This window comes from Pleurodeles waltl, chromosome 6, assembly GCF_031143425.1.
Source record: "Pleurodeles waltl isolate 20211129_DDA chromosome 6, aPleWal1.hap1.20221129, whole genome shotgun sequence".
Taxonomy (NCBI): Eukaryota; Metazoa; Chordata; class Amphibia; order Caudata; family Salamandridae; genus Pleurodeles; species Pleurodeles waltl.
In genome coordinates, this window is record NC_090445.1 from 482,223,645 (window position 1) to 482,236,502 (window position 12,858).

Genomic DNA, 12,858 nt, shown 5'->3' on the forward strand with positions numbered 1-12,858 from the left:
GGAGTCTCTGACGTCACCTGGTGGCACTGGCCACTCAGAGCAGTCCAGTGTGCCAGCAGCACCTCTGTTTCCAAGATGGCAGAGGTCTGGAGCACACTGGAGGAGCTCTGGACACCTCCCAGGGGAGGTGCAGGTCAGGGGAGTGGTCACTCCCCTTTCCTTTGTCCAGTTTCGCGCCAGAGCAGGGGCTAAGGGGTCCCTGAACCGGTGTAGACTGGCTTATGCAGAATTGGGCACCTCTGTGCCCAACAAAGCATTTCCAGAGGCTGGGGGAGGCTACTCCTCCCCTGCCTTCACACCATTTTCCAAAGGGAGAGGGTGTCACACCCTCTCTCAGAGGAAGTTCTTTGTTCTGCCATCCTGGGCCAGGCCTGGCTGGACCCCAGGAGGGCAGATGCCTGTCTGAGGGGTTGGCAGCAGCAGCAGCTGCAGTGAAACCCCAGGAAGGGCAGTTTGGCAGTACCAGGGTCTGTGCTACAGACCACTGGGATCATGGGATTGTGCCAACTATGCCAGGATGGCATAGAGGGGGCAATTCCATGATCATAGACATGTTACATGGCCATTTTCGGAGTTACCATTGTGAAGCTACATATAGGTAGTGACCTAGATGTAGTGCACGCGTGTAATGGTGTCCCCGCACTCACAAAGTTCAGGGAATTGGCTCTGAACAATGTGGGGGCACCTTGGCTAGTGCCAGGGTGCCCACACACTAAGTAACTTTGCTCCTAACCTTTACCAGGTAAAGGTTAGACATATAGGTGACTTATAAGTTACTTAAGTGCAGTGTAAAATGGCTGTGAAATAACGTGGACGTTATTTCACTCAGGCTGCAGTGGCAGGCCTGTGTAAGAATTGTCAGAGCTCCCTATGGGTGGCAAAAGAAATGCTGCAGCCCATAGGGATCTCCTGGAACCCCAATACCCTGGGTACCTCAGTACCATATACTAGGGAATTATAAGGGTGTTCCAGTAAGCCAATGTAAATTGGTAAAAATGGTCACTATCCTGTTAGTGACAATTTGGAAAGAAATGAGAGAGCATAACCACTGAGGTTCTGATTAGCAGAGCCTCAGTGAGACAGTTAGTCACTACACAGGTAACACATTCAGGCACACTTATGAGCCCTGGGGCCCTGGGTTACCAGGGTCCCAGTGACACATACAACTAAAACAACATATATACAGTGAAAAATGGGGGTAACATGCCAGGCAAGATGGTACTTTCCTACACAACCCCCCCCCAAACGAAGGACAATAAGACTAGCCATGACCTGATGAGTCTTCATTGTCTAAGTGGAAATATCTGGAGAGTCCATCTGCATTGGAGTGGCTACTCCCAGGTCTATGTTCCACTGTATAGTCCATTCCCTGTAGGGATATGGACCACCTCAACAATTTAGGATTTTCACCTTTCATTTGTTTTAGCCAAAGTAGAGGTTTGTGGTCTGTCTGAACAATGAAGTGAGTGCCAAACAGGTATGGCCTCAACTTCTTCAGAGCCCAGACCACAGCAAAGGCCTCCCTCTCAATGGCAGACCAACGCTTTTCTCTAGGGGTCAACCTCCTACTAATAAAAGCAACAGGTTGATCCTGGCCCTCAGAATTAAGTTGTGATAGGACTGCCCCTACTCCTAATTCAGATGCATCAGTTTGGACATAGAATTTTTTAGAGTAACAAGGGCTTTTCGGGACAGGTACAGAGCACATGGCCTGCTTCAGCTCCTCAAAAGCTTTCTGACAGTTTGCTGTCCATAATACCTTTTTAGGCATTTTCTTGGATGTGAGGTCATTAAGAGGGGCTGCAATGGAGCCATAGTTCTTAATGAACCTCCTGTAATACCCAGTGAGGCCTAGGAAGGCTCTCACCTGAGTCTGAGTGGTAGGGGGAACCCAATCAATAATTGTTTGGATTTTCCCCTGAAGTGGTGCAATCTGTTCCCCACCAACAAGGTGTCCCAGATAAACCACCTTACCCTGCCCTATCTGGCACTTTGAAGCCTTGATAGTGAGGCCTGCCTTTTGCAGGGCCTCCAAAACTTTGCATAGGTGGACCAGGTGATCATCCCAGCTGGAGCTAAAGACAGCTATATCGTCCAAATATGCTGCAGTGAAAGCTTCCAGCCCTTGCAGGACTGTGTTCACCAACCTCTGAAAAGTGGCAGGTGCATTTTTCAAACCAAAAGGCATTACAGTAAACTGGTAATGTCCTCCAATGGTAGAAAATGCAGTCTTAGGTTTAGCATCTTCTGACAATTTGATCTGCCAATATCCTGCAGTCAAATCAAAAGTGCTTAGATACTTGGCAGATGCCAGTGTATCTATGAGCTCATCTGCCCTGGGTATAGGGTGAGCATCAGTTTTGGTTACCAAGTTGAGACCTCTATACTCTACACAAAACCGCATTTCCTTCTTTCCATCTTTGGAATGGGGTTTTGGTACCAGTGCCACAGGAGAAGCCCATGGACTGTCAGAGTGCTCAACCACTCATAGTTCTAACATTTTCTGGACCTCTTGCTTTATGCAGTCCCTGACATGGTCAGTCTGCCTATAGATCTTACTTTTGACAGGTAAACTGTCTCCAGTATCTATAGTGTGCTCACACCAAGAAGTGGTACCTGGCACAGTAGAGAAGAGTTCAGAGAATTGATCTAGGAGATTTATGCAATTATCTTTCTGCTCAGCAGTAAGACAATCAGCCAAAACTACACCTTCCACAAGAGCATCTTGTTCTGTGGAAGAGAAGAGATCAGGTAGAGGATCACTGTCTTCTTCCTGTCCCTCATCAGTTGCCATGAGCAGGGTGAGATCAGCCCTGTCATAGTAGGGTTTCAGGCGGTTGACATGGAGCACCCTAAGGGGACTCCTGGCAATGCCTAAGTCAACTAAATAGGTGACTTCTCCCTTCTTTTCAACAATTGTGTGGGGACCACTCCATTTATCTTGGAGTGCTCTTGGGGCCACAGGCTCCAAGACCCACACTTTCTGCCCTGGTTGGTACTGAACCAAAACAGCCTTCTGATCATGCCATTGCTTCTGGAGCTCTTGGCTGGCCTGAAGGTTTTTACTGGCCTTTTTCATGTACTCAGCCATCCTTGATCTGAGGCCAAGTACAAAATCCACAATATCCTGCTTAGGAGCTTTTAAAGGTTGTTCCCAACCCTCCTTTACAAGTGTGAGTGGACCCCTAACAGGGTGTCCAAAAAGAAGTTCAAAGGGGCTGAAGCACACTCCTTTCTGGGTTACCTCCCTGTAGGCAAAAAGGAGGCATGGTAGAAGGATATCCCATCTCCTGCGGAGTTTTTCAGGGAGACCCATAATCATGCCTTTGAGAGTTTTATTAAATCTCTCCACCAGTCCATTTGTTTGTGGATGATAGGGTGTTGTGAACTTGTACGTTACACCACACTCCTTCCACATGGCCTTTAAGTATGCAGACATGAAATTGCTTCCCCTGTCTGATACTACTTCCTTTGGGAAGCCCACCCTGGAAAATATTCCCAGGAGGGCCTTTGCCACTGCAGGAGCTGTAGTGGTCCTTAAAGGAATAGCTTCAGGATATCTTGTGGCATGGTCCACTACCACCAAGATAAACCTATTGCCTGAAGCAGTAGGAGGGTCAAGGGGGCCAACTATGTCAACCCCTACCCTTTCAAAGGGAACCCCAACCACAGGCAGTGGGATAAGGGGTGCCTTTGGGGTGCCACCTGTCTTGCCACTGGCTTGACAGGTTTCACAGGACTTACAAAATTCTTTTGTGTTCTCAGACATTCTAGGCCAATGAAACAGGGGAACAAGCCTGTCCCAAGTTTTCATTTGTCCTAGATGCCCAGCTAAGGGAATGTCATGTGCCAGTGTTAGGAGGAACTTTCTGTACTCCTGAGATATCACTAATCTCCTGGCAGCTCCAGGTTTAGGATCCCTATGCTCAGTGTACAAGAGGTTGTCCTCCCAGTAAACTCTGTGAGAGTCACTGACATCCCCATTAGCCTGTTTGACAGCTTGCTGTCTGAGACCCTCTAATGTGGGACAGGTTTGGTGTGCCACACTCAGCTCCTCTCTGGCAGGCCCCCCTTCACCCAAAAGCTCAGCAGTGTCTGCTTCCAGCTCCTCTGGTTTAGGTTCTGCACAGGGAGGGAATTCTTCTTCCTCAGAAGTAGAATCCACTGTAGAGGGAGGGATAGTAGGAAGTGGTTTGGTTCTACTAGCCCTAGCTTTAGGGAGCACTTGGTCCATTGTTCCAGGATCCAAGCTTCCCTGTCCTTTTTGCTTTTTGGCCTGAGCCCTTGTCAAAGCAAAAATATGCCCTGGGATGCCCAGCATTGCTGCATGGGCCTCCAACTCCACATCTGACCAAGCTGATGTCTCCAAATCATTCCCTAATAGACAGTCTACAGGTAAATCTGAAGCTACCACAACTTTCTTTGGACCAGTAACCCCCCCCCCCAGTTGAGATTAACAACAGCCATGGGGTGGCTAAGTGTGTTGTTGTGAGCATCGGTTACTTGGTACTGGTGACCAAGTAGGTGTTGTTCAGGGTGGACCAGTTTCTCTATGACCATAGTCACACTGGCACCAGTGTCCCTGTAGGCCTGAACCTCAACACCATTTATTAGGGGTAGCTGCTTGTACTTATCCATATTAAGGGGACAAGCAACTAAGGTGGCTAAATCAATAGCCCCCTCAGAGACTAACACAGCCTCTGTGGCCTCCCTAACAAGTCCAACCCCAACTAAATTACCAAAAGTGAGCCCAGCTACTCCCTTGGATTGGCTATTAGTAGGTTTGCTCCCACCACCACTGCTATTAGTAGGGACACTAGGTGTAGCAGTAGGTGTTGTAGTGGTAGGAGCAGTGGTGCCTTTCTTTGGACAACTGGGATCTGTTGTCCAATGGCCTTTTATTTTACATAAATAGCACCATGGTTTCTTTTCCTTGTTCTGATTAAAGGAGGATTTGGACCCACCACCCCCACCAGAGTGTTTTTGTGGGCCTGATGAAGACTCATTTTTAGATTTGTCCCCACCCTTGTCTGAAGACTTACCATCCTTCTTTTTGTTGCCATCTTTGTCACCCCCTGTATGAACTTTTCTGTTCACTATTGTTCTGACCCATTTGTCTGCCTTCTTTCCCAATTCTTGGGGAGAGGTCAGATCAGAGTCCACCAAGTACTGGTGCAACAAATCAGACACACAATTATTAAGAATATGCTCTCTCAGGATTAAGTTATACAGGCTGTCATAATCAGTAACTTTACTGCCATGTAACCACCCCTCCAAGGCCTTCACTGAATGGTCAATGAAATCAACCCAGTCTTGTGAAGACTCCTTTTTGGTCTCTCTGAACTTTATCCTGTACTGTTCAGTGGTTAAGCCATAACCATCCAGGAGTGCATTCTTAAGAACTTGGAAATTATTAGCATAATTTTCTTTCACAGTAAGGAGCCTATCCCTACCCTTTCCACTAAATGATAGCCATAGGATAGCAGCCCACTGCCTTTGAGGGACATCCTGTACAACACAGGCCCTCTCAAGTGCAGCAAACCACTTGTTAATGTCATCCCCCTCCTTATAAGGGGGAACTATCTTGTGCAGATTCCTGGAATCATGCTCTTTTGCAGGATGACTATGGGGAATACTGCTGCTGCCACCATGGGTTTCTAAACCCAACTTCTGTCTTTCCTTCTCTAGTTCAAAAGACTGTCTATCCAAATCCAGCTGTTGCTTTTTAAGCTTCAGTCTGGTTTGTTCCACCCTCAACTTATTGAGTTCCCTCTCTAACATTCTGTCATCAGGGTTGGTGGGAGGGACATTCCTAGAAACAGAGGTATGATGGGAATGAACAGAAGGAGACCTGTCCCTTACAGAAGCCACCCTAACAGCTTGGTTAACAGAAACATTACTACCAGTATGGTGAGAATAAATGCTTTTGCTATGATGTGAGACAACACTATTTGTATGGTGTGGCTCATCATCATTACCAACTATGCTAGACTGTCTAGTAATGGGCAGGCTAGGAAGTTTCTTTCCTGAATCTTTTCCTGGGGGAGTCCCTGAATCAGATTGAGAACTATTAGGTACTTTTTCAACAGATGAGGCACCTATGGCCTTATCCTGTTCTCTAAGCATGTTAAGTAACAGTTCCAAGGAAGGATTCTTCCCTACACTCAAACCTCTCTCTATACAGAGACTCCTTGCTCTTTTCCAGCTAAGGTTGTCATATGCAAGTTTGGACAGATCAACATTTTGGCCTGTGCCAGACATTTTTAGAGAGAGTTAAAGTGATAGTAAAAGATAAAAAGTTTGTCAGAGCTTTTAGAAAGACAGAGAAAAAAAACTTTTTAAACTTTTTAGAACTTTTTAGAAAGTTAGAAGTACTTTTCAGCACTTAGAAAAGAGTGAAAAGAGGAAATGCAAAACTTTTTGGCTATGTGTATATACACTGACCTTGTTTTGTATATTTTTCTCTTATGAAAAGTACAATGACAAGAGTGGTAAGTAGTCTCAAAGCACTTATCCCACCACTGCACAACCAATGTAGGAGGCTGGACTGGCTTGTAGTGAGTACCAAGGGGTACTTGCACCTTGCACCAGGCCCAGTTATCCCTTATTAGTGTATAGGGTGTCTAGCAGCTTAGGCTGATAGATAATGGTAGCTTAGCAGAGCAGCTTAGGCTGAACTAGGAGACGTGTGAAGCTACTACAGTACCACTTAGTGTCATATGCACAATATCATAAGAAAACACAATACACAGTTATACTAAAAATAAAGGTACTTTATTTTTATGACAATATGCCAAAGTATCTTAGAGTGTACCCTCAGTGAGAGGATAGGAAATATACACAAGATATATATACACAATAGCAAAAATATGCAGTATAGTCTTAGAAAACAGTGCAAACAATGCATAGTTACAATAGGATGCAATGGGGAAACATAGGGATAGGGGCAACACAAACCATATACTCCAAAAGTGGAATGCGAACCACGAATGGACCCCAAACCTATGTGACCTTGTAGAGGGTCGCTGGGACTATTAGAAAATAGTGAGAGTTAGAAAAATAACCCTCCCCAAGACCCTGAAAAGTGAGTGCAAAGTGCACTAAAGTTCCCCTAAGGACAAAGAAGTCGTGTTAGAGGAATAATGCAGGAAAGACACAAACCAGCAATGCAACAACTGTGGATTTCCAATCTAGGGTACCTGTGGAACAAGGGGACCAAGTCCAAAAGTCACAAGCAAGTCGGATATGGGCAGATGCCCAGGAAATGCCAGCTGCGGGTGCAAAGAAGCTTCTACTGGACAGAAGAAGCTGAGGTTTCTGCAGGAACAAAAAGGGCTAGAGACTTCCCCTTTGGTGGACGGATCCCTCTCGCCTTGGAGAGTCGTGCAGAAGTGTTTTCCCGCTGAAAGGACGCCAACAAGCCTTGCTAGTCGCAAATAGTGCGTTTAGCGTTTTTGGACGCTGCTGGGGCCCAGGAGGGACCAGGAGGTCGCAAATTGGACCTGAAGAGAGAGGGGACGTCGAGCAAGAGAAAGAGCCCTCACTGAAGCAGGTAGCACCCGGAGAAGTGCCAGAAACAGGCACTACAAGGATGCGTGAAACGGTGCTCGCCGAAGTTGCACAAAGGAGTCCCACGTCGCCGGAGACCAACTTAGAAAGTCGTGCAATGCAGGTTAGAGTGCCGTGGACCCAGGCTTGGCTGTGCACAAAGGATTTCCGCCGGAAGTGCACAGGGGCCGGAGTAGCTGCAAAGTCGCGGTTCCCAGCAATGCAGCCCAGCGAGGTGAGGCAAGGACTTACCTCCACCAAACTTGGACTGAAGAGTCACTGGACTATGTGGGTCACTTGGACAGAGTCGCTGGATTCAAGGGACCTCGCTCGTCGTGCTGAGAGGAGACCCAAGGGACCGGTAATGCAGCTTTTTGGTGCCTGCGGTTGCAGGGGGAAGATTCCGTCGACCCACGGGAGATTTCTTCGGAGCTTCTGGTGCAGAGAGGAGGCAGACTACCCCCACAGCATGCACAAGCAGGAAAACAGTCGAGAAGGAGGCAGGATCAGCGTTACAGAGTTGCAGTAGTCGTCTTTGCTACTATGTTGCAGGTTTGCAGGCTTCCAGCGCGGTCAGCGGTCGATTCCTTATCAGAAGGTGAAGAGAGAGATGCAGAGGAACTCGGATGAGCTCTTGCATTTGTTATCTGAAGTTTCCCCAGAGACAGAGACCCTAAATAGCCAAAAAAGAGGGTTTGGCTACCTAGGAGAGAGGATAGGCTACTAACACCTGAAGGAGCCTATCAGCAGGAGTCTCTGACGTCACCTGGTGGCACTGGCCACTCAGAGCAGTCCAGTGTGCCAGCAGCACCTCTGTTTCCAAGATGGCAGAGGTCTGGAGCACACTGGAGGAGCTCTGGACACCTCCCAGGGGAGGTGCAGGTCAGGGGAGTGGTCACTCCCCTTTCCTTTGTCCAGTTTCGTGCCAGAGCAGGGGCTAAGGGGTCCCTGAACCGGTGTAGACTGGCTTATGCAGAATTGGGCACCTCTGTGCCCAACAAAGCATTTCCAGAGGCTGGGGGAGGCTACTCCTCCCCTGCCTTCACACCATTTTCCAAAGGGAGAGGGTGTCACACCCTCTCTCAGAGGAAGTTCTTTGTTCTGCCATCCTGGGCCAGGCCTGGCTGGACCCCAGGAGGGCAGATGCCTGTCTGAGGGGTTGGCAGCAGCAGCAGCTGCAGTGAAACCCCAGGAAGGGCAGTTTGGCAGTACCAGGGTCTGTGCTACAGACCACTGGGATCATGGGATTGTGCCAACTATGCCAGGATGGCATAGAGGGGGCAATTCCATGATCATAGACATGTTACATGGCCATTTTCGGAGTTACCATTGTGAAGCTACATATAGGTAGTGACCTAGATGTAGTGCACGCGTGTAATGGTGTCCCCGCACTCACAAAGTTCAGGGAATTGGCTCTGAACAATGTGGGGGCACCTTGGCTAGTGCCAGGGTGCCCTCACACTAAGTAACTTTGCACCTAACCTTTACCAGGTAAAGGTTAGACATATAGGTGACTTATAAGTTACTTAAGTGCAGTGTAAAATGGCTGTGAAATAACGTGGACGTTATTTCACTCAGGCTGCAGTGGCAGGCCTGTGTAAGAATTGTCAGAGCTCCCTATGGGTGGCAAAAGAAATGCTGCAGCCCATAGGGATCTCCTGGAACCCCAATACCCTGGGTACCTCAGTACCATATACTAGGGAATTATAAGGGTGTTCCAGTAAGCCAATGTAAATTGGTAAAAATGGTCACTAGCCTGTTAGTGACAATTTGGAAAGAAATGAGAGAGCATAACCACTGAGGTTCTGATTAGCAGAGCCTCAGTGAGACAGTTAGTCACTACACAGGTAACACATTCAGGCACACTTATGAGCACTGGGGCCCTGGGTTACCAGGGTCCCAGTGACACATACAACTAAAACAACATATATACAGTGAAAAATGGGGGTAACATGCCAGGCAAGATGGTACTTTCCTACAGTTCCTCCGTGCATCCTCTCCCCACAAGCCATCCAGCCACCCACTGCAACTGACAGGCCAAGAAATAGGATTCGAAATCTGGCACCCTGAGGCCCCCCACGATTGCCGGCCTGCAGAGGACAGGGAGTGAGGCGCATCTGCGGCCTCCATCCCATATAAGCTTTCTGAGTAGGGTGTTTAACTCGTGGAACCAAGTTGAGGTAATCACCACTGGTAGGTTAGTAAAGAAATACAGGAGGCGTGGAAGCATTACCATTTTTGACAGGGATATCCTAGCTGATATGGTCAGTTTCAGGGATCTCCAAAATTCCTCTGAAGAATGGAGCGCTCGGAGTGCCTTACCTATATTACCCTCGCGCAAGTCTCTTAGGTCGTGGAACACCTGGATACCCAGATATTTAAAGGTGTGTGTAGCCCACACAACGTCCTGAGGGCATGTCGATGGGCACGCTCCGCCCGCTTCCAGTGGGAAGACAAAGGTCTTACTTCTATTTAATCGGGGCTCCGAAATTGTCTAACGCCTCTAATGCCCAGGGCAGGCCTGTCTCGCCCTCCCTCAAGTATATTAGGACGACATCTGTGTAGAGTGAGATGATATTTTCAGTTTGTCCTAGCACTATCCCTCTGCCCAAGCCAGCAGAACGGAACTGGGCGGCCAGGGGCTCAATAGCCAGGGAATAATAGAGGGGACAGAGGGCATCCCTGTCTAGTGCCCCTGTAAACTGGATATGCCTCTGAGACCGACTTTCCGGTCTTCACTCTTGCAAGGGGGGATGCATATAACAGATCCACCCAGCGCACCCAGTTCGTTCCCAGTCCCATTCGGAGCATCACTGTCCGTAGAAAATCCCATTTTAGGGAGTCAAATGCCTTCTCGAAGTCTATTGCCCGTAGGGTTGCCCCTGGGGGCTTCTCGGTGTGTGGCATGTGTAAAATGGAAAACAGGCACCTCAGATTCAAGGATGTGTTCCGTTCTGGGATAAATCCATTTTGATCTTGGTGTATCAGATTAGGGACATGTTGAAGGATCCGATTGGCCATAAGTTTACTGAGGATTTTGAAGTCACAGTTTAGCATTGACAATGGGCGGAAGTCGGTCACCGAGAGCTCACCTGTGTCTCGCTTAGGCAGGGGGATTACCAGGGCCTCCCTCATAGAGCCGGGAAGCATACCCTGTTGGAAGGCCTCTGTGAATGTTTCTACCAGTCTGGGAGCTAGCAGTGAAGAGTACTTTTTGTAGAAGTCTATCGGCAGCCCATCGGTACCTGGGGTTTTCCCAGCTGCTAACTGTGATATGGCTTCTTGCACTTCTTCCTGCGACACTGGGCCCCCCAGGACATCCCTGTCGCTATCTGTCAGTGTGGATGATGGTAACAGGTGTATGTATGCCCGGACCTGTTCTAATTCGATTGGATCTGGCTGCCTGTATAGAAAGGTATAGCACTCTAGGAAGGCCTCATTAACTTCTTTAGGTGAGTGGTGAAACCTCCCCTTCATGTCACGCACATTTACTATAGGCACCCCTACGCTTCCCTGTCTCACCAGCCAGGCCAGCATTCTCACAGATCTACCCTCTTCTGCTTGCACTGAGGCCCAATATCTTCGTGCGCTATGTAATCTTAGCTGTTCTTCAATTCGGGAATGCGAGGACCTTGCCTCTTTTAATCTGTCACCTTCTGTTTCTGTACCATTACTGTTCCTTTCTACTTCATGGATGGTCTTTTCTAGCTCAACCAGTTTCCTTTCTAGTGTGCGCTGGATCCCAGCCATCTGGCTCATGCATTGGACTCTCACTGCCACCTTAAGGGTTTCCCATTCTATGCCTCTAGATGTTGCTGATCTAGCATTCTGGGTGACATGTTCTGCGATATTCGGAGCGGAGTGACTCTCTGTATGCATGGTCCTCCAGGGCAGATGGATGTAGTCTCCACAATGGAATGGGGGGCCTATCCTCAGTTGCCTTCCGTACCAGTAATAAGGGGTAATGATCGGACAGGGTGCGTCCTAGGTATTCCGTGTGAGTTACATTTTGTGTAGCCTGTGCAGAGCATAGGATCCTGTCTATCCTAGTATGTAGGTGGTGTAGGCTAGAGTAGTATGAATAGTCCCTGTCTGTCGGGTGTTGGGCGCGCCAAGCGTCTGTCAGTCCCCAACTCAGCATCCATTCCCTGGAATGGCTGGCTATTTTATGTGTTATCGCCCCCTTAAGTGGCGGGGTGGAGCGCTCCATGTCCACGTCCACCACACTGTTGAAATCTCCTCCGATGAATAATTCCTCCCCGTTTCTACGTGTAAGATGTCCAGACAATTGCTGTAAAAAGGGGATTTGGTCTAAATTAGGGGCGTAGATGTTGCATAGGGTAGTTGGGACTCCGTGAAGGAGGCCCCCCAGTATCACAAATCTGCCTTCTTGGTCAATATTGGTGGACGTAACCTCAAAAGCAACCCCCGCTCTTATCCACACTAGTACTCCCCTGCCATAGGCTGAATATTTAGTAGCGAAGATTTGACCCCTCCATCTGCGCTTCAATTTTTCTATCTCAGTAGCTGTAAGATGGGTTTCTTGCAACAGGCCGATATGTATCCCCCTCCGTTTCAAGTATGAGAGCACACGATGTCTCTTAGAGGGTGAACCCAGTCCCCTGACGTTCCAGGTCAAGAATGAATAACTAGCCATGTCGGTGTCGCCTTGTTCCCCCCTCCCTTCCTGTGTCTTAGTTCCCCATCCACCTCGTTAAGCTTAATGTGAGTAAATCGTAACCCCAGTGTCACCATCGATAACCTAAATTGTAAACACCAACGCCCCAACCCCGGGGCACCTCTCGAACTATAGGTTGCCCAGTTAACATTGCAACAGTGCAGTAATAATAACAAGTCAGTTTGATTTCTTGCCATTCCGGTTGAATGGCCAAGAAACCGGTTGAGGGGGTGGCTGCGAGGTCGTCGAGGCCTCTTCAACAATGCATACTTATCCTCCAGGGCCAGTCGGGAGGGCACCTATGCCAGTTCATCCGATGTTTGGGGAGTCACTCTAGGGGCGTCACTGGGGTAGCTGGAGCCTCCTTCTGAATAGACTGACGCTACGTCCGAGTCTTTTGCACTATTGACCAGCGAGCGTGCACTCCCGCACACCGATGCCACCGCATCCAGGGCCTCCATCTTTGCTAACTCTCTCTGGGCCCTGGTTGGCCCCACGGGTAGCCGATCTCTGTTGAGCTGTCTCTTCTTTCCTCTGTGGGCGGCTCGTCCGGTCTGTCCGTGTCGGCCCGCCTTCAGGCCCCTCGACTCCAACCATTCCCATGCTTCCTTTGCCGATTGTAGGAACACCGT